At 39.4% G+C, this 23336-nt stretch overlaps 1 protein-coding gene across 1 annotated transcript in view; it reads left to right on the top strand.

Annotated features, from left to right (window-relative positions):
* ARHGAP26 (Rho GTPase activating protein 26) overlaps positions 1 to 23336 on the top strand; it is a 517227-nt gene that overhangs the window by 315141 nt on the left and 178750 nt on the right. The window lies entirely within an intron of this gene.

Raw genomic sequence — 23336 nt, 5'->3', positions numbered from 1 at the left:
TATGTTTGTTGCCTGTTGGGAATAAGCAACTCAGCAGAGTCCAGGGTTTAGGAACCAGCTGAAAGAGTATCTTTTGGGGGACCAGAGTGGTGGTGCAAGCGCTAAAGCACCTGTCTTGTTGGTACTAGCCTAGAATAGATTGCGGTTCGATCCCCCGGCATCTCATATGGTCCCCCAAGCCAGGAGTGATTTCTGAGCACATATCCAGGAGTAACCCCTGAGTGTCACAGAGTGTGGTCCAAAAAACAAACAAACAAAAGTGTATTTCTTAAGATGCACAATGGTGTTGAGCGCTTAACTGAACTGAAAAGAGACCAAGAGTAAATTGCAATCAAGCAGACCCAGTATTAAATTTTGTTTTAAAATTCCCCCTAAAGAGTATTAAGAATTTTGAAAGAAAAAAATTAAAACCTTAAATTGGATCTTGAACAATTGAGCTTATTCACACCATAACAGTTGATTTTATATTATTACTATTATTATTATTATTATTATTATTATTATTATTATTATTATTATTATCATAGACGGTTCACTTTTGAACTCGTATTCTACTTCCTGATCTCCCAAGTCCATTATTAAGTTTGGTCCATCTTCGAACTGACTCAAAGACCACTGCAATTTGGATTTACAAATTTTATATTTTATTTATATATTTATTTGGTTGGATTTTGGGTCCACCCACTGGTGCTCCTGGCTCTGCAGTCAGAAAGCACTCATGGCAGGCTCAGGGAACCGTAAAGGATGCCTGGCATAAAGGATGATGGCAAATGCTGAGTCATCCACATGCAAGACAAATGCCCTATCTGCTATACTATCACTCTTGTCCCTCATCTGTGATCTTAACTTTTCACCTTCTAAAGGATTTAAATCAATTCAGTTGTGTATTTTGAGGCCACACCCTGCAGTGTTCAGGACTTACTCCTATCTTTGTGCTCAGGAATCACTCTGGCAGGACTTAGGGAATCATATGGTGTCCTGGGTATTGAACCTGGGTCGGCTACGTGCAAGGCAAGCACCTTACCCACTGTATGATTACTGTAGTCTGAATTTAAACTAGTTTTGTTACTGGAATTATTTAAAAGATTTGTGGAATATAATATCTTGCCTTTGAAAACTGGCAATGATTTGTTCATTATCGAAATCATTATAATCATGATTATTAGGTTTTGAGGCTACTCCCTGAGCTGTTTAGGGTACTGCCTGGTTGGGGGGGGGACCTATGTGTGCCCCATATAAAGCATGTGCATTAGCCCTTGAGTTGTCCTGACCTTTTCTCCCATTTTTGTTTATTTAATCGTAAAGAAATCCTTTTGTAGCCCATAATGCTACTTGGTCAGAACTGATTTTAGCATTGAACACATTTATTTAGGTTTTCAACATGCTGAGTTTTTGGTCTCTATAGGCTCCAGGTTTAAAATGTGTTACATGGCTTATAAGTAAGCACTGCTGAATCTAGTAAGGATGATTTATTTATGGCTGAGAAAACTTTTTGGCAATTAGCGAAATACTAAGATTCCACTTAAAATCTATATTTCCTTTTAAAGCATTGTTCTGTTTTTAAATCAGCAGTAAGGAAGTTAACTTGGGCAGGAGGGTTGTCTTTCATTCAGTTTTCTCAAGTTCAGACTTAGCCTAGGATGTGCCTGAGCTATTGTTACTCTGGTCCACTTACTTAATGGTCAGCTTCCTTCCTAAGTTTTGGTTTCAGGGCTGGGTCTGCTAGTGTTTACTTCTCTCATTACCTACTGTGCTTACCCTGTACATCTCAAACATCTGTTTCAAAAGGAAGACATTTTGTAGTGTGCATTTTTAAATGACTCTTTGGAAATAACTTTCTAAAATTGATTTCCTTTAGCTGTGGAGAAAGAGTTAAGACATTTAATATTTAATCACAAATAGAAGTGCATTTGGTGTTTAGGAGGAGTCAGGGGAGAGTCTCGAAGGGAGGCGAAGGATTAAAAACTCCAAACTTCTCAAACAAATGATTACCAGGATGCATCCAAATCACAGAGTGCCTGGATTGGTTTCAGACCTCAGAGGGAACATAAAAATTATAGGCAACAATGCACATATTTTTGTTGCTCCAGCTTGAATCTACTATGATAATTAGATGTTTTCTATTTGGATTCTGGAATCTAGTGTACAGCCTGGAGGCAATGGGGGTGCTTGTTGACATTAACATTGCTGGTCCCCACCATGGGGCTACCAACTCATGCTGCCTGGGTCTACAGCACTGGTATATTCCAATGTAGGTAATTATCATGCAAATAAACTTTCGAGAAACATTGAACAGAAAATGGGCCATACTCATGAATTATCTAGGGGAAAGAGAGTGTCATATAGAAATGGTTTTGAAAAGATTGGATTGCTGTTTAGGAAGATGTTAGAAATTGAAGGAAGCAGGATACAGTCCAGAAAGTAGATTTTTCTACAACTTAACCCCCTCAAAAAAATAGTAAAGATTGGTTTTTGGTTTCTTATATCTTTATAATTCAATTTACCATTAACTTGAGGTTTCAACAAGTAAGTTTGTAATCAAGTTCTACATAAAGCATTTTTAGTAATAAAGAAAATTGTTCCCAGCTTCCTGTGGGTCTTTGTGGAAATCATTTATCCTCTCTAATCTTGGTTTTATGAGTTCCTTCGAAGCATGTGAGTTTGTATTTACTGGAGGTAAATAGGAAAGTAGAACAAGAAAAATGTCTTCAATCTTATAATTGTAGAAAGAAATAAGTAGGTGAGTAATAAACAGTACATGTTAATTCCTAATGTTTACATATTATGACAACTCCAACTAGACTGCATATTCCCACACTTACCATTCATAGAGGCTCATCAGGGTTTTATTACAATGTTTATGCTGTGCAGGAGTTCAAAAGACTCTATATATCAGGAATGGCTATTAAAATTACCTTTTCACAGCTATTTTTCTCTGAACACTTATTGAGAAATAAATCTTAGTCTCTCTTTTTCTTTTTCTTACTTTTTTTTTTTTTGATGCAACTCTCTTTTATTGCTAGGATTTTGACAGAGACACAGAGCCCTACCTTGCTTTTCCAAAGAATCATCATGTCATTAAAAATTCTCCAGGTTTAAGAAACAGAAATTTCATGCAAAATGGCTTTAATAATTAAGAATATATAGTCTCAGTAGACAAAACAAATCCCGTGAATTTGTTAATTTTCTGTTCCTGAAGGACTCACTGGTAACCATCACACATTGTCATGTGCCTCTCAGGGCTAGAAGAGTTATGTTGCACTAGATTTGTGGCACATAAGTAGTGTTTAGAGACAGAAAGGCCTTGTTTGTTTTTACAAGCAATAGTTAAGCTTTTTCCAGCCATTCTCCATACTTCGTCACATCTTTTTAACAAGCAAGGCAAATGAAACAACCATGATTATTTTGCACTAACTAGGATGTACTTGAGTTGTTAGAAGCATAGATATAGGTACCCTTAAGTGTCAAATGCAAATAATCTTGGTAGAAATAACATTTTATAGGGAGCATTGCTAATTAAATGACTTTTTATAGTACGCTAATTTTGTGAAGACATTTGGAGTACTAATCCCAACTTAGGAGGGAAAGTGATTGCATCAGCAAATTGACTATATATCCACTAAACTGACAAGACTTTTCTGGGTGGAGAGCAATGGAAAGACATGAGGATGGTAAAATCAATTTTAGTCCCTTATTCTACTTGCTCATTACTTATTGTTCTTTTCATTACCTAGTTTCCTAACATTTATTTGGATCCTTTGTTCCATGTTGTGACTGTCAAAAAGGACTAACTGCTTTAGATTGCAATCATGAAGGAATAATTTGTGTTAAATACTTGGTATAAAAAGATTGTTCAAATACAATGACATCGTCACCTAAGCTTTTTTCTTCTTCCTATGACTGGCATTCTTGAAAGTCAAGAAGAATATTTCTATTTCCTTCATGATCTTAAAAAGGCATGAATTTAATGTGTTATTTCATGTGTGCATGACTGATAGTTTTGCAGTACATGAGTTGTGGATAAATAGTATAAATGTGGAAATAAAAATATAAACAACTAAATTGAACAGAATCAGATGTGTATTATATGCTAACGGAGCTGTTTTTCACTCTATATGAGTAGTTGGTGAGGATGTTGTCATTCAATGGTTAAAATATAGCTATTAAGAAATAAAGAATTGGGGCGGGAGTGATAGCACAGCGGTAGGACGTTTTCCTTGCATGTAGTTGACCCAGAACAGACCTGGGTTAGATTTCCAGCATCCCATATGGTCCCCCAAGTCAAGAGCAATTTATAAATGCAAAGCCAGGAGTAACCTCTGAGCATCACTGGGTGTGGCCCAACCTCCCCCCAAATAAAGAAGTATTATTATAAAGAAACCCCTTGCCTAGCCTTGCGCCAAGGAAGTTGGTCTTTTTTGTTAACAGCTAAACTTGAAACTGCCCCCCCCCCATGGGCCATATCTATATGTACTGAGGAGTTACTTTTTCCTGGCTCTGTCTGGCTCCAATACCTTGAAATTTTTTTATAAAGAAGGGTCAAAATAAAAGGCATAGTTCCTTGGCATCAATTCATGTCTTTTGTTTGCTTATTTAGTGCTCAGCAGTGCTCAGGGTTTTATTACTGGCTCTGGAATCATACCCGAAGAGGTTCAGGGGCCCATATGGACAGTTAGGGATCAAAGCTACGTCTGCCATGTACAAGGCAAATGCCTTACCCACTGTTCTATCTGTCCTACCCCTGTATATCTTATTGTTACCATAAGATTCCTTCTTTATTCTTCCTTAAGTCCAGATCAAATCTGACATTATAAGGAGCTAGTGAATACATGAGAACTAGTCATTTCCTTGCTATCAAGACTTCCAAGTCAAATAGCTGTGGAAAAAAATAAAAAACTTGTTGAAACACATTTGAAAGGAAACAGTGTTTTTGAAATTACGGCTTTCTAAAGTAGAAAGCCCCTGAACTTCTCTGGCAGCTTTCCTTCAGTCATATGCCTTGGTTGATTCCTGAACCTTCCTTCTGTCTAATAACCGCTGGACACCCTTGCAGCTCACACGGATTTGCTTGACTGCTGGGTCACTAGTGATATGTGGCCTGGTAACACCACCACCATCACCCCCAAAGCCACTGAGATCACATTCTCTAGTTCCATCTGGTTTCTCTGTCAGCGACTCTTACCCTGAATTGAGATGCCTGGTGGTTTTAACCCCTGTCTCTTCTGTCCAGTCACTTTTCTCTAACTCTTTCACTACCTCCCTAGGCAAAGACTGACTGGCTCCCTACTTAATTTTGCACAGAATGCATGCCATGCAGCTCAGAATTTGGAACTGTACAAATCTCAACATGTTATTCTCCTGCTATTAAAATCTTGAAAGGCAACTTTCCCATTGCTTTTAAGTAAAATTCTGGGGCTATCCTCCAATGCCTTATTTGGGGACCCATCTAGACTTGGTGTCAGGATGTCCATTGCTTCCTTGACTATATGTCAATAGTAGACCTTCATGTGTATCTGATGATGTGTAGAAGTGTTTGATCACTTCTCAAACATTTTCTTCCTTGTTTCCTTATTTTGCCTTTTGAAGTTCATTTTCTTCTGCCTAGAATGACCCTGCTCAGCTTCTGGCTGCCAAAATCTACGTCATTCTTTAGCCTCTTCTCAAATGCCACTGCCTGTCAGAAGCTTTTCTACCTCGAGTGCCTTCTTTCTTGAATTCCCAAGCCTCTGACGTTCCATTTTTTTCTGTGTCTCGAATTTCCTTTTGTGGTACAGTTAGCTGTGTCTTCTCACTCCTCTTATGTCCTAAGCTCCTGGGAGTCAGGCAGAATGTCTTCTTGAGCATTGTTTCTTATCTAGAAGTTACAAACAAGGACCTATATGTGGCCCATTTGGTATTTAAAATTTTGAGACAGATTATTAATGCTTTTTATTTTGTTTTAGGAGGCATACCCAGCAGTGCTTAGAGGTTTTTCCTGACTCTGAGTTCAGCAATCACTCCCGGCAGGTTTGGGGCAACATATGAGTTGCTAGGGATCAAACAAACATGGGTCAGTTGGATTCTAGGCAAGCACCTTACCAAGTACACCTTCACTTAGGTCCTGAGATTTAAACATTTTCAGCAGAGGTAATTTTATTTATTTTGTTTTTGGGCCACATTTGGCAGCTCTCGGTTACTCCTGCACTTAGAAGTTACTCTTGGCAGGCTCAGGGAACCATACAGAGCATTATGGGTTGAACCTGAGTTGGGTGCATGCAAGGCAAATGCTCTTCCCACTCTGGCCCAGCAGAAGTAATTTTATTTGAAAAAAGAAATTATATTTTGTTACTAGTAATTGGCTAGAGCTGGGGATAGTCCATACCAAGATATACCTTCTCCAACCATCCCCTTTGTTTCTAGCCCTCTTTTTTCTTGCTACTTACCTGCCAGTCCCTAAGGTTGGCATCTGAGTTTTTAATTTCTGACCTGCCTGCTAATGCCAAAGAGGAATTCCATTTCTGGTAGTCACAGCAGTGAACAAGCAGAAATGGGTTGAGAAAATCACATCCCTGGCTAGCGCCCCACCCCATTCTTTTTTTTACCTCAAAAGCCATTATTTTTCATAGACTGGAAGTTCCTGGAAGAAAGGGAGAAACACTTCCAGGCTTCTTTATGTGTGCTGGCTAGAGAGCTAGAGTATATTTTTTTAAGACTAGGATGGAATTCACAGAGGACCTTTTCCAACTATTTTCGGTGAAGCCCAAAGAAAATCTATTTAAAGGGACAGTGCAAAAAGGACAACCACATATTTTAAAGCAAATAGACAACTTAGCACTTTAAGTTAATGGAAATGTGGAAGTCTTCAGAGTACAACCCTAACTTGACCTCGCTGCCAGATCTTCAATTTCTTTCAACCAGGAATTTCTGTTCTGTGGCCTTCTAGTTTTCAGGGTTAGGAAAAGGGAAAGATACAAGTTCTGTTGAAATGTTTTACAAAAGAAAAAATTCAATAAAATTTCTGAATTCAAGGAACTAAATATTTTACTTCATAAGAAAGGGTAAATAGTCAGCCTCCAGCTGTGAATGAGCTCCTTAGTCTCTTGTTTGTTCTTTGTTTCCTTCACTGCCCTTGTATTTATTTTTTTCAATGACTTTCCTGTTTTCTGATGTACTTCTTCCTCTTCTGAACTCAAAATCACCAGTGGAGTTCCCTCTCAAATCCAGAAGGGGTGCTCTCTCCCATTCTTGTTTCCCATTTATAAAATGAGGAATAACACAAACTGTTTTTCCTTTTCAAACCCTAAGCAGAGCTAGATTCCTTCCCCTCCCCTTTTTTCCTAATGGAGTGGCTATTTCTGAATCATTCTGAATCACCTTTTAATCTCACTTAAGCATCCTTCCTATTGTCTATATAGCCTTTGTTTCCCTTATTTCTGCTGTGTTGTACCAATTTTTATAGACTAGGCCTCTGAGAAGAGTTTCAAAATGTCTCTCGCTTTGATGGAGCTATAGTCGACTGGTCTATTTGTTCATAATCTAGGGCACTGGCGCCCTGCCTGGCTGCCTCCGTTTTCATGCTGCACTGTGAGCTTTATCTGTGATACTTCTTTTCAGACACCAGCTCATTTCCCTTCCATCCTTTATGATAACTAACTCAGCTGTAGCAGCTGCAGTGAGACAACTAGCAGGTAGACCTTGAGCTATTCAGAGGTCATTGCTAGAGGCTGAAAGCAGCAGTAAAGAGAGGATGTTCTAGAGCCGGACTGCCTGATTTGGCTCTTATCTTTGAAAACTTGTGGGATGACGCAACTTCTACAACAGAGATTACTTATCTGGAGAAGGAAATATAATATCTGAATTAGGATCTTTTGAATGAGCACATGGAGCATTCTTTTTTTTTGGTTTTTTGGTTTTTTGGTCACACCTGGTGGTGCTCGGGGGTTACTGCTGGCTGTCTGCTCAGAAGTAGCTCCTGGCAGGCACGGGGGACCATATGGAATACCGGGATTCGAACCAACCACCTTTGGTCCTGGATCGGCTGCTTGCAAGGCAAACGCCGCTGTGCTATCTCTCCGGGCCCACATGGAGCATTCTTGACATCTCCTGGTGAACTTTAGCCACCTTCATGGTAACCAGTTGTCTCTTACCAGCTGACTTTATGCAGGAATAGCCCAATACCTGGTCACTTCATTCCCAGATTCCTGGCCTGATATTCTTACCACCTGCCCCTGGGTGCTGAAAGTAGCACACTCTTACTCATTTGTGGGTTTTTAATGTATGTGCAGGTGTTTATTTTTTGCAGCTTTGTGTTTTTCTTGGCTTTTTGTTTGTGGGTATTTGACCCAAACAAAATGAGACTGCGTACCAACCCCTTCTTAGAAAAGCATGTGGCATAAAAAGTTAGCAATGGCAGAGTTATTGCTGCCTGCTTTCAGGTCATCTCTTACCCTGAGCCTCATACTTCCAGTGAGTGTCAGGGCTCTACATTGGTTCAGATGCCCCGTGGAGCAGTGCACCTGTTTGAAATAATAAGCCGTTTGGGGCTGATTTCCACAGGAGGTCAGCAACTCCTCATTCTCACCTTCCTGCTCCTTGGTGTTGCAAGGCTGATTTCATCTCTGAAGCAGCTGTCTTTGTAATAATTCTTAATTTCCTGGAGGGGGACAACACATTATATCATGAAGCCTCATCTTATTCTGCACCGTCTGGAAATTTCCACTCGTCTTCTTGATCTTCAGATTGTGCGTGTGTCTGACTTCTCTTTTTCCTTACACAGTTTGACTGACCTCTTAGGTGGTCTGCCTCAATAAAACATTACCATCCACTGTGGGAATGATTCTTGTTTTCTCCAGTTTAACCCATTTTATGGACTCCAGGTAGAATGACTTCACATGGAATCATTATTGAAGTAGTAACTTACACTTTACAAAAAGTTGTGCTTGCCTTCAACTTTATTCTGCTTTGTTAAATACTTGTGCAGTTCTCACGCAAAAGAGGCTTGAAGATATATTTTGGTGTTTCATATATGTTCATTAATCGTTTCTGAATTCTCTCATGTATAGCTACATCCTTCAAGTTCTTTAGCATCCTGCTTCATATTTTTCAATCTGGTACTATAAATGTATCTTTATTCTGTGCTATACACCATTCTATTTCTTCATATTCTTTTATTTTAACTTTTTTGGTTTGTTTTTTGGGCCACACCCAACGACGCTCAGGGGTTACTCTTACCTCTGCGTTCAGAAATCGCTCTTCACTTGGGGGACCATATGAAACGCCAGGGGATGGAACTGTGGTTTGTCCTGGGTCAGCCATGTGCAAGGCACATGCCCTACCACTGCGCCACTGCTCCTTCTTCATATCCTTCTTAATGGAATGTCTCAAATAGTTGTCTATGTGTGCTGTTCTACAATCCTTTTGGAGCTTGCTCTTGAGCCTACCCTACTCAGGTTTTATATGCACTGCTCTACTGAAATGCCTCTCAGTAGTGTTTCCTCATGACAGTGTAATCTCACCGCTACATCCATTTCAGAGTTCCCTTTTCTCCATCTTAATTTACTTTCTTCACTTGGCTTCCAAGATACCACATGCTCCTTATTTTCTTCCCACCTCTCTGGCTGCTCCTTTTCACCCTCAGTTGCTATACCCAATGACTTTTGATCCTTCAGTACGCCTGCTCTACCCTTCTCACCTCTCCTCTCATCATTCAGGTCTTATTCTAAGATTGAAGCCCATATTTCCTCTCCATCATATCTAGTTGTTTTATATAGATGGATTACCAATTAATATAAATATTTTCATATTTATTTATTGATGTTCTCTCCACTGAAATATATATATTTTATTTCAGTCTGATTCTATTCTATGAGATCACTGGCACCTAGAAAGGTACTTGAATTAGAAATATTTGTTTCAACAATAAATGTTTGTTGAAAAAATGGAATGGAATAAAGGGTCGAAGGTATCCAGAGAGCTCATGGGTAACCCCTTTGGAATGTTTTAGGTGCAGCTACCTTTGTTCTCTTGTTATTTTACTGCGTGTGATCATTCCTAGTAAAAGAATGGTAATGGCTTCTCTGGGGGTAGTGCACTCATTCCTGTTGAGAGGGCATAGTGTTGAATCCAGAATTTAGCTGTTATAAAATATGTAATGGGAGAACGACAGTTCAAGGAAAAGTTGGATGTCTTCACTCAATGGATGAAAAACAGGTCAAAATATCAGTGACTCATTAGTATCATGTTTGTTGAAAAATGACTCTTTGCCTTTAATCCATTTCCTATGGAAAGTTTCAGAACTTGATACAGATACTAGTTTTGGTGAATTTTTTTAAGTGTCTGTATAGCTCTGTTATGTATCATGTGAACATGGGGACCATCATTTGAGAAAATGTAAACCACAGAATCTTCAGAAGTTTTCTTAAATACTGCATAGTTCACTATACCTAAATACTTACGTCTTCCATGAATTAGCATTTAATAAAAGCCCAGACTCACTCCCAGAGCTTTGTTTTCAGAAATATCCTAAACCCAGTGGTATTTGGAGTGAAGGCACAACATTGGTTAATCAGTCCCCACATTTAAATATGTTTTCCCCTGTCACCAGGCAAAATGGGGTCAGGGATGCCTCATTTCAAGCCTGTCTCTCACTATTGCTGTCTACTTTCTTGGTCTCTCAATTGAAAGAGAACTTTGCATTTTGAGCTTTCAAAACTACTCTTCCCTTCTCACTAAAACTGCCCTTAAAGCATTCCTCGTGACAACTAGCTATATTCCATATATATCCCTCAAGGTCATCTGCTAATCAGAACATTAGCAAAGAAGTAGAATATTCCTTTCTTGCTGTGTCAGATGGTCTAAGGACTCTTGACGTGAATAGGTTCATCAGTAATCACCTTAGTCACAGTGAAGTCTGATCTTACTCAATAGAAACTTAGGCAGACCTTATGCAAATGCCTCACTGCTTTCTGCTCCTTGTAATGCTCGCCTTTGGGAGAAAAGGAAGGATCCAAAATGGATTTTCTCATTGACTAACCTGTTAAGGACCTAGGATAGTGCTCTTATTTAAAAATGAACCTGTGCCAGGAATGTGGCTTAGTGGTAGAGCACACACCTTGCATGTATGAAGCACTGTAACAACTACTATATTTATATCTACTACATTATTATATCTGTGTACATAATGGTGCCAAGGAAAATAAAAGCCCACATTTCATAGTGAAGCCATTGCGGTAACAAAAGCACTAAATTATGTGTCAATTATTGTTAACAGGGGCTGCCCTCTCTCTCTGTACTCTTTGGGATTTGGCAACCATCAACAAATTATGCCTTTGGTGATGGAGACGATTCTGAACATCTCTGGAGAGCTGTCATGGGCAGAGCTGGCCTGAGAAAAAGACAGCTCCACTGGCAGCATTCACGCATGCACTAATTTATTGAGTACCTGCTAGAGAGTAGGGCATCAATTTCCCTAAGGTACTAATTATTTATGCCTACTAGGTGATAAGAAAGAGTATTGTGCCAACAGGAAAAAAGTTCTAATCCTGAGCCTTTTTTTGTTTTGTTTTGTTTTTGTTTTTCGGCCACACCCTGTGATGCTGTGATGCTCAGGGGTTACTCCTGGCTATGTGCTCAGAAATCACTCCTGGCTTGGTGAGACCATATAGAACACCAGGGGAATGAACCAGGGTTCATCCGAAGCTAGCTAGGGCAAGGCAGATACCTTACTCCTTGCACCACTGCTCTGGCCCCTGAGCTTTTTCTTTTATAGAATTCACACTTGTGCATGATCTTAAGTAAGTTTCTCAAGCCTGCAGGTTTTTTTTTAATCTGCACAGTGATCCGGATTATTTTGCACTTTTTAAAAATGCACATGTATAATGCAGTTAAGGAAAATAAAGTCTAGGAAAAAAATGCTCTAGTCTGTTAACTTACCTCAAGATTCTTGGGGTTTTTTTTTTGGTGCTACTTTTTTCCCCCCCCCCTCATGCTTGCCCAGGGTTCCTTATGTCACTGAGTCATCTTCTGGGGCCCTTTCTTTGAAGGGCAAGCTGCTACAGTTTTAGGATCACCACAGCACATGGAGCAGCCTCAGGATTTGAACTGAGAATCACATGCTTAAGAGGCATGTTCTTTAAAGCATCTCAACCATTTTGGGGGCTCTGAGGTTTCCTTCTCTTGGCCTCTTTATTTTTAAGATGGCTATGTGTGTTATTTAAAAAGTTATAATTATCTTAATGAATGGAGGAGACTCTGTGATTGTGAGCCCCTTTTAATTTCAAAGACATATATATATATATATATATATATATATATATATATATATATTTTTTTTTTTTTATGCAGTAGGACTGAGTAAGACAATCAGTCCTTTGGATATTTTGATGCTGGATCCCCTTTGGCTACTTCTCTGTTTGCATCTTTTCTTAAGAGTGGGCAACAGAGGAAAAGGAGAGTACATTTTAGCAATACTTGAGATGGTAATAGGCTATTTATCTTGGTTGTTTTTATTTTTATTGTAACTTTGATTTACCAAGTTGTTTTTAATGCAGTCATTTCGGGCATTAAATGTTCACACACCAATCCCACCACCAGTGTGACCTTCTCTTCATTAGTATCCTCAATTTTCCACCTAGCCTACCCCTTTGCAGGCAAATTTACTTCATACTGTTACAATACAAAGGCAAATGGAATTAGTAAAACTTAGATCAACAGGGTCAATTTGAAGTAATTGTTCTCTCTCTTCATGGTGTTACGAAAGTAAGTGACTGAAGATTTTCTAGGTTGTGGTTGTGCTAGCTGAACTTTCTGTGTTACTGTTTAGGCTCACTGAGCTGGGTAGATTTCCATGTCACTTTCCCATCAGATTTCCTGTACTGCAGGGCTGACATGACTATGAAATTCTGCGGAGTCTCTTGGCCATTTGTGAATGTGAGGTCCGGGATCTATAGATCTGAAATAAATTTGGTGGTTTGGTAGTTTGATAAGGTTAAGTTGTATAAGGGGTGATGGTAACTGATGTGGCTTCAAGCAGAAAAGGGAAAGGGGACTATGCTGCCACCCCTTCTGAGAATGAGAGGTATCAGTTTAGACCAGAGTACCCAGGAAAACTCTGAAAGGGCCTTTATTTTTTATTTTTTATCAATTTATTTTATTTTATTTCTTGGAGCTTGGTAGAGGAGCTGTGTTACTTTTCTGCCAGGAAGATGGTAAGTGTAGGCGGAGGCTGCTGGGTTTTCCGGTACTGGGGTGTGTGCATGTGTGAGGGTTGGGGGAAGGCTTTGTCCACCCCATTCTGAAAATATCCCAGAGTTTTCAGCCTGCAGTCTGGTCCCGCTGGGGAAGGTCCAGCTGTTCATAGTATTTGAGTTCAGTGACAGAGCTGGGCTGTTTCTGTCAGAGTGTGGGGAGTGCCAGTGTGCTTCTTAGTGCATGCAGAAAAGGAATCTGCTCTTACCACACCTTTCTAAGAAGGCCACAGAATGTTTCAGCCCAGATCAGACTACCTTGGAATTGTGGGTAGCCATTATTTTCTTTTGGCTCTTAGAGAGATGACGATAGAATGTTAATGTGAATAGCTTTGAGTTGTTGTCCCCAAACTAATATTGCTTAGTGTTATTTTTTTTCTAACTTTCTTAGCCATCTGTTAATTGAATATAAGTTTTATTTTCTGTGTCTGACTGCTTTAAATGAAAGGAAAAATAACAAAAGTGGCATTGCATTCTACTATGTATAGTTTCTTTTTATGTTGTTTGTAGGTAAAGGGCCACTACCTTTTTCTTTCCTTTTCTTTTCTTTTCTTTTCTTTTTTTTTTTGTTTTTCTTTTTGTTTTTAGGCCACACCTGGCAGCACTCAGGGGGGTTACTTCTGGCTCTACTCTCAGAAATCGCTCCTGACAGGCTCAGGGGACCATATGAGTTGCTGGGATTTGAACCACCATCCTTCTGCATGCAAGGCAAATGCCCTACCTCCATGCTATCTCTCCAGCCCCCCATTACCTTTTCATTCCTCAGAAACATAATTCTGTCTTCTCTTCTCCACTATGATGTCTTCTAGCTTATCTGGTTTCCTCAATTTCCCCATGTACATCTCTGCACAGTTGTGCTAGCCAGGAATTAAAAACCCTGCTACTGTTTTTCATGTTCCGCCAACTTAGAATAGTCATCTGCATGTTTGAATAATTGAAAAGAGAGGAAATTTTTATTGCATATGGAAAATTTATGCAATAGAAAATTTAATATTCATAAAGTTTGAAATAGAACTACAGTTAGTGGCCAGTGAAAATTACAGGAGAAGCCATATGACCCTTCAAAGCTTGCCCTGTTTTCTTTCTGTCCCTCTCGAAGACAGGTATGCCATCTCTTGGCCAGGTGCCATCTTCATGGGGTCTCTTGTTCAGCAGATACTTATCAGGGCCCTTCATATGACATTTACTGTGATACAAGCAAGTAGCAAAGATGAAGATTCCTTCCTTGTTAGAACAAACTCATAAGCTAGAGGAAGACATGCTGCAAATGATAGCAGAGTCCAGTTTGCCTGTCCCAGATGAGTCAAGGTTTTGTGAAACCTGGAACTATAGCCCTGACTCTGCTGAAGAAACAGGCAGTGAGGAGGTCACCATTAGATAAAGGATAACAAGGCCCTGACAGCTTAATATCTACATTGCTTACTTTTAATTAGAAACCTAAAATTGCTGCATGACATTATTACCTAGAACATATCTTGTCATAATTTTAATGTGTGTCTTAACATTTCAACAATACAGAAAATTTACAGCTCTTATTACAGAAGTATCATTTTAGAGCTATGTAAATCAGCATGATAGAGAATGATTTTATTACCAAATGCAAAGTTTCTTTATAGATCTACTGTTAGCTGTTCAACTGTGGCGAAGAAAGAATAGACTTTTAGATTAAAACATGATTTTTATTTCCTGTAATTTTTCACTATTTTCAGTAAGTTTTAAAAGGTTTAGCTACTAAATGTGGGGTGCTAGTTGTTTATATTTCTGATAATTGTTTTTTTTAATATATAAAAATATCTCTGAGTTTTGTTCACAATCACCTGAATCATTACATCGGGGTATAGGGCAAGAACTTTTATTATTTTATTAATTTATTTGGTTTTAGGGCTACACGCGCAGCATTCAGGGGTTACTCCTGGCTTTGTGCTCAGAAATCACTCCAGCAGGCTCTGGGGACCATATGGGATGCTGGGGATAGAACTTGAGTCCATTCTGAGTTGGCCGCATGCAAGGCAAATACCCTATAGCTGTGTTCTCACTCTAGCCCCTAATGGAACTCTTATTTTTAATAATTTTCAGTTAATTTCAATCTACAAACTAAGTCTGAGAGGTCATACTAAGGAAAATAGTGATTAAAGATGCATTTTAAGATATTGGCTCTATTTTTAAAGCTGTATCATTTTCCTATCAGCTACTAGCAATCTATAAAATGCCAGAACTTTTTAAAGTTATTTAAAGAACATAATATGAAAGAATCCTGATTTTCCAAACATGACCTTCTTATTTGGGGTGAAAATATTACAAGAAAGAATATAGAAAGTATTTGGGGGGGGGCGGAGAGATAGCATGGAGGTAAGGCGTTTGCCTCACATGCAGAAGGACGGTGGTTAGAATCCCGGCATCCCATATGGTCCTCTGTGCCTGCCAGGAGCAATTTCTGAGCATAGAACCAGGAGTAAGCCCTGAGCATTGCCGGGTGTGACCCAAAAACCAAAGAAAAAAAGAAAGTATTTAGGAATATATATTTATATATTTGCATTATATTTTGTATGTTTTATGGTAATTTTCATTTGTGAATTTCTGTATATATACTTACATAGAGTAACAGTGGTCATATCTCCTCTCTAATATTGAAGTTCTCTTTGGCTTTATTCTGATTTTATGAAAAATTAATATGACGTAGTGTGTTGCCTTGTGAACTCCTATCATTAAAAAATGATATTTAGGTGGAAAAATCACTAGAATTAGTGCCATATTACAGTGGGTAGTGCACTTACCTTGCTAAAATCAATCTGGGTTTGATCCCCAGCATCTGATATGGTCCTCTGAGCCTATCTGGAGTGATCCTTGAATGTAGAACCAGAGTAATCCCTAAGCACTGCTGTGACCCAAAAACTGAAAAATAAAATATGCACATCTAAAGACATCTTGTTTTTCTGTGCATCATCAGTTCTGTAAATAGAGGATACTCATTCTTCAGTTAGAACTTCCACTCAGTTTTATCATTTTGAGATAAATGCTAGTTGTTGCCCCAAATACTATACCCTATGCCACATATTATTATTCACTTTCCTATTGATAGACTTGTTTCTAAGTTTTTGCCATTATAAATAATGCTGTAGTGTACTTTAGATTGTGTAGGGGTTTTCAGGATATGTAAATAGTAGAATTATAGGTATACTCAGAGTTTTTTAAGATGCGATCAAGTTATCCTTAATGACAATCTGTTTGTGATATCTGTGTGTATATATATAATACATATATATGATTTTGTTTGGAACAGTAGATTAATCTATAAATAGAATATTTCAAATGGTTTGTCTTTTGTTCTGACTTCTCAGTTCTGAGAGTATGCTACATGTGGGAAAGTGATACATTATTGTCTAGCATGGATGGTAAAAGATTCAGCTAAGCAATAGAGGTTGGCATGAAGGTGATTGGTTAGAGGCCTAGTATTCTAGAGAAGGAAAGAAAAAGAAAGAAAAAGAACCAAGGAACCCAAGAAAGAGGTAAATCTCTCCATCAACTTATGAATGTATATTGTTACTATTCAAGGAGATGTGACACAGAGATGCCCCAGCACTTGTCCTTGTCCTTGTCCTCACTGGGCTTTGGCAGGTCTGTATTTTCCTAATCTGTGCTACAAGCCTCTCGAAAATAGTTCTTGCACTTCAGATGCCAGCAGCTTCAGACACAACTCATAAAAGGCCTCACCACTGATGCAGCTCCATGGGCTCCAACTTAAATAGGTCACATTGGCAGTGGGATGTCACCATTTTTGATTTTCAAAGATGATAAGGCCCTCTGACTTTTCTGTGGAAATCTTTTTTGAGGATGAATCTGAAATTGCTGATTAATATGAGGAAATTTGAAATGTGAATCATGCAAAGAATGAAGTCCCTTTCCAAGTTTGGGTCTGAATTGTCACATGCCTCCCCCAAGGGGTGTGAGTTCAGAAACTGCTTCCTAAGCTTCTCTGGAATGGGAGTAGAGGGAGTCGAGCTACTGGTACCTGGTCTCATGTTCTTGTGGGAGTGTCTAAGCACTTCTTTTCTCCCTGGAGGTGGTCCCAAGAAGATTGCCTCTCACTATGCTGGCCTCTAAGGGCCAATTTGTTTCTGCATGCTTACTTGACTGTTATCAGACCTTGAGTAAAGCACACATTTTCCTATCTCCTGTGAATGAATGAAAGTAGAGGCAAGGCAGAGAAGAGTCAGATCTTTTCTGAAGGAAAAAAGTTTGATCTCAGCAAACACCAGGCTTCTGCATGACCCTGCCAATAGTATTGTGATAACTCAGTATAAAAAGTAAGCAAAACTGTTGGACATTGTAGGACTGAAACTCAATCATGAACAACTTTGTCACTGTGTATTACATAGGAATTCAATTAAAAACTTTTATTTTAAAACTTAAGTGGAGCCAGAGTGATAATACAGCAGGTAGTGCACTTTCCTTACTCACCCAGGTTCCATCCCTAGTACCACATATGGTTTCTCAATTCCTGAGAGGAGTTATCTCTGAGTGAAGAGCCAGGAGGAAACTCTGAGCACCACTCGATGTGACCCCAAAAACAAAATTAAAAAAAAATAATTTGTAGCTTTTGGTTTGGTTTTGGTTTGAGGTTCATACCCGTGGCACTCAAGGCTTAGTACTAGCTCTTTACTCAGGAATCACTCTTGGTGGTGCTTGGGAATCATATGGGATGCCAGAAACTGAACCTGGGTCATCTAAGACTTTTAAGACTTTTGAGCATCTGGGCCTTGTAAGTACTTTGTCTATGGCTGGTAAAATAGGTAATTCACTTAAATGAATTAGCAGTGATGGAAGCCATGGAATTCATGTGGCCCCTTTGCTTTAAGATAGATGTTCATGTGCACTGGTATGTGGTGGGCACTGGGCTGGACAGCTAGCCAAAGAACCCCCCCGGACTGCCAGTTAGTCCTGGGGTCCAGATTCCCCCACACCAGAATGGTCTTCAAGGCCAGATCTGGTAACCTGGGCCTTGGGGGATGGGATGGGGTGGAGGAAACTCCTCCCCTATCCATTTATTCGCAAGCTGCAGAGGCGAGAGCTGGCCTTGGAGACCCCACATGCCAGGACAGCTAGCCAAAGCAGATTTATCTCAACCATAGCAGCCCCTCTGCAGAATGTCCTTTTTTTTTTTTTTTTTACCGGTAACCATTTTCAAAAGCAACATATACCCTCTTTAACATCGTTCAAAAATATTCTAATTCTTAACTATTTATAGGAAAGGAAATGGAATATCCTATATATGGAGGATAGCACTCAAATTAATCTCTGAAGTCAGTGTCTTAAGTGAACGTTACTTTCTATGCAGTTGTCTTCTCTGACTGCCGAGCCTTATCCTTAAATATTTCATCTATACAATGTATATAGCCCCTCTTCTATATTGCCTTTCCACACCCAGAGACCTTTCTACTCCCCCTATATCCCAACCCGGATTTGTTATCTCCCCCTTATTTAACCCTCTTTACCCTCAGTTTTTAACCTGTTAGGCACCAAGACCGACCTCCTTCCCAACAGACCACCATCCAGCTCCTCAATGAAAGACACCCTCTCGATCCCTCATCTTGTGTCTCAGCAAGAAACCACAACTAATAAGCCTCCTGACTCAAGCTTGTGACCCCTCTCACCCCCATCAAATCATGGACAGTTGCATGATACCAGATTCAGCTGCAGCAAAATCCCCAATTCAAGGACACTATAGGACTCTGAAATGCCGCAAATCGTATCTTAAATTCTAGACCAAAGTTTGTGATACTAAAAAGTACCTTGGCTTTCACTCCCCACAAGAATATCTCAGAAGACCTAATTGGGAGGCCTATATTGCCTACGTAAGATTAATACCTTTATAATAATGTATCTTAAGATATGTATTCCTAAACATACAGATAGCCTCCCCTGTTACTTTCTTTCTTCAAATACCTTTTTTCCTTCTTTTTCTCAATTTCCTTTCTTATTTTTTATATCTCAATTTCATCTATATATTCTATTTTTATATATATACATATTTTCTCTACCCTCAACAGTTTTGGTGCTGCTTTGTACAAAATCTAAGAAAACCTCTTGCCTGGGACAAAAGCCACACCACAGATACTGTGCCTATCATCCTTACCCGAATAGCTCCAGCAATACAAAAGGACAATATATGTTTTTGTATAGGCACAGTAAATAAGGGGAAATCATGGACTCAGACACAAGATCTTATCTTCTAAGGATAAGAACTCACATTTTTTATACAAGGGTGCCTCCCATCCTGGACATATGTCATGTGGATACAACTCAGTCTCCACGAGATTGGACAGTGTTAGTTCATTCTCAAATCCCAGATTCCAGACGTAGAACTGAAACAACTCCCTGCAACAACACCAGGAACTAAGCTCCACTGGGAGATATTCTTGTGCCAGTGTTAATATGACAACGAGGACAGCTAGGAAATGACAACTTGACCTAAGACCAGGAGGTCCTATCACATCACCTAACACTAAGTGGAAATCAGAAGATGTACCGTCCTTTGAACTATGAAAAATAAGAGTGCTAACTACAGAAAACTGACTTTGACAACCGTGACTAGGCAGAACGTACCTTGAGACCATTAAGGAAAACCCTACCCTAGGCTATAGCCCAGGTCTCCTACAAAAATCAAGATTTCTTAGTGCAGAGGACCAATTCTGACAACAGAGACTGAGCAGAACCTTTGGAACGATAATTTCCTAGACTTCGGCTTTGGGAACGAGCAAAAACATGGAGCACATGATACAGAAAACTGAACACACCAACAATGTTGGAACAGTACCTCTAGAACCTTAAAGACTCTATTCTAGGACTTGTCCGTGGACCTGCGCAAATACCAAGATTGCTTGCTACAGTGGCCTTATTTTCTCATCCACAACCAAGAGGAAAGGTTCCTGACACCACACACACAAAAAAAAAAAAAAACCTGGGATATGGCAATGAGAAGGTATGGAGCCAGTGGTTGTTCCCATGACAATATGCTTCAAGAGTGGAGAAACCCTTAATCTCTTAGGCCACGAGAATTTCCTTCCTTCCCCAATACTTACTGTGCCTATACAAAAAAACAAAACAAAACAAAATAAAACGTGGGGTAACACCAAGCCCTGCCACTGCACCACTTTTTCTGGTTTTGTTTTGCTTTATTTTTTGTTTGTTTTTGATATTATCTCACTTCTCTGTTTTCTTCCACTTTTTTCTTTCTTTTTCACTTTTGTGGATATTATTCGGTTATTTTTTTTCTTTCTATTTTAGTAGTTGATACCAAGTTTTTTCTTCTCTTTTCCTTAACCTTTTTATCTCCAACAGAATAGCATAACTTGAATCATTCAGCCTCATAAATTGAGGGGGGAAAAGAATGATACCAGGACCAGTCATATGAATACATAGTGTAAATAAAAATGACCAGACTGGAACACCAAACAGAATAGATACCCAACCTTTAACAAGCTGTAACGTGGAGACCAGTTACACTAGGATTCTGGGGGGTAAAGGAGACAAGCTGGGAACAGGAGTGGAGGGAGGACAACATTAGTGGTGGGAAAGCCCTTCATTCAGTCACGATAAAAAATGAATTTCAGTCATGATAAAAAAAAAAAAAAGATAGATGTTCATGGTTTCCTCATCCTGTTCTGTGCATTTGGATCCCAAATGCAATTTCCAGCAGAATCAGACAAGAATACTGACCATAGACAAGGCTCTGAGAGGGCATCAAATGATATTACCAGAGGTTTAACTTGGCTTTAGGTGTCTCATACTCATGTCTGCAGCACATCTTTCCCTCCCCCTTTCAATCTCAGTTGAGGTACAAAGAAATTTAGTCATATTTGAGTGTGCAGGCAGTTTGGGAGGAGGAGAGCAATGGTGGGTGGGGATTACAAGGAATCTATCTAGTCAGGCAGGAAACAATCTGATGGCATCAACCTTGGGTTTTTTTTTTTTTTCTGTATCTGATTTGCTGTAAAGTAGCACCCCCTCCTTTTGGAAGAAACCCACCTTCTACCTGGCTCTGCCCTTGTTACCTTTATTCTTGTATACTAAAAACTCCACTGCTGTTGGAGTTTTGTTGGCCTTCACTTGAGCATGACCGTCAGATTAAGACTCTTAAGCATACGAGAGAAGCAGATGGAGAAGTCACCCAAGAAGCTTGGTTTACTGCTTCGGAGTTTACCATGCTTTACAGTTAATTTGATTATCACAATTAACTGAGAGAGCCAGCCTGTTTCGTCAGACAGCATGCTGCTGGCTTGGTGTCAGGCCTCTTAGCAACACTTCTCACTGTCAAACTGAATTCAAGGAATGTGTTTTTAAGCTTATGGGCCTTCTTAAGGTCTTAGAGCAAGTCCTGACATTGCTTGGTGGTGCGCTGATCAGAGAAGCAGGATTCACAGAGGCCTTTAGACTCATTTTTTTCTGCTTTTCTAATATGGCTGTGATGCTTATGAAAATCTCTCTAATGCTGCAGTGTGTCTAGTCTTGTGGGGAAAATTGAGATATAAAAGGAGAAACAAAGAATTCTTCCGGTGCCCAAAACTTAATCTCAAATTGTTTTACATTTTCTCCCGCTCTTCCCATTGTAAGATTCTTCATTGTAAGATCAAGGCAGCTATTCCTTGACTTCAGAAAACTGGATAGAGAAGCTCTCTTGTGAAACCTTGAAGTTTGATGCAGCCCTGAGTACTTAGTCATTTTTAACCACTCTAATTTGAAAGCTTATGTTTGGTCCATTAAAGGTCTCTTTCAGGTGAGATGGGAGTTGGCTTCATCTGTATAGGGCTGTTAGTATGCATCTACTGTATACTAATATTAGGATGTCTGTTATATGTTATGCCCAATTATAGATTCATGACCCAGACATATAAAGTCTGGGTTCTCTTGGAACTTAAATTTTAATGGCAGGAGAGAGGTTGATATTCACAAATGTGCAGTAAACAGCTACTCTGTTTTGTATCCTGTGACTATATTAGTGGTGTTGTTGTTTTTCTTAAATAATGGTTTAACTGTGTAGACTAAATCTATTATCAAGATAATTTCTGAATGTGTTGAACATTCTTGAGTGATCAATTAGAATCATGGAAGTGGGCAAGGAACATTTGAATCAGGTAGACGAAGAAGGTCTTTCTGCAGAGGCAACTAAGTCACCCCCAATACAGTGTGGGAACAAAAACACGAAGATTTCAAGGAAGAATCTTTTGGACTCAAGGAGCAAAAGTGTAGGTGGCCTAAGAAAGGACCCCACTTGATGCCAGAAAACACTTAGTTTATTCAAGGACCAGTGAGGTCAGAATGGTACCAGTTAAATTTGAGAGTCCTTCTGAGGAAGTGTGTCTTCCTTTCATTCTTCAATGGGAAATTTAAGAGGTTTTCCAGTGAGTGGTGTGTTTGTTTTCTGTAGGATCAAGTCCCTGCAGCAGTGAGTGAATGTTTTACAGAGGCCACTAGGAGGCTATTGTAGTGGAACAGAGGACAGAAATTAGAGGCCATATTTGGATGGTGATGGTGGAAGAGGTTATCAGAAATGGATATACATTTCTTTTCTAGTTTTTTGGGTCACACCCAGTTATGCTCAGGGGTTATTCCTTGCTATGAGCTCAGAAATCGCTCCTGGCTTGGGGGATCATATGGGATGCCAGGGGATTGAACTGCAGTCCATCCTAGGTTAGCCGTGCGCAAGGCAAATGCCCTACCACTGTGCCACAGCTCCAGCCCCTGACATGGATATACTTTAAAGATAATTGATTAAATCTAATTGACAGAATTGACTAATGATCTAGAATTTATAGAATACCAAATTTATGTGTCCTTTCAGGACAAAAAAGAAAATATCACCAATCCCCTGGAAATATACTTTCACCTATTAGTGAAAAAGAAAAAATTGCACCTTAATTGTAGCTGAGGCCACTGCTTCCCACCCCTCATTGGCCCTGAACTCCCAGGGGTGGTATATCTCTCTTTGCAAAATAGTAGACTGGGTAGATGATGTGGCATAGAAAAATCAAATGGGAGCCATATAGGGAGCAGAGAGCTAGGTCTATTTTTTATCTTATTACTACGGAGGGGTGTGGGCCAGAGAGACATGATGTT

This window comes from Suncus etruscus, chromosome 14 (genome assembly GCF_024139225.1).
Source record: "Suncus etruscus isolate mSunEtr1 chromosome 14, mSunEtr1.pri.cur, whole genome shotgun sequence".
Lineage (NCBI taxonomy): Eukaryota > Metazoa > Chordata > Mammalia > Eulipotyphla > Soricidae > Suncus > Suncus etruscus.
This window is presented reverse-complemented; position numbering and strand designations above follow the sequence as displayed.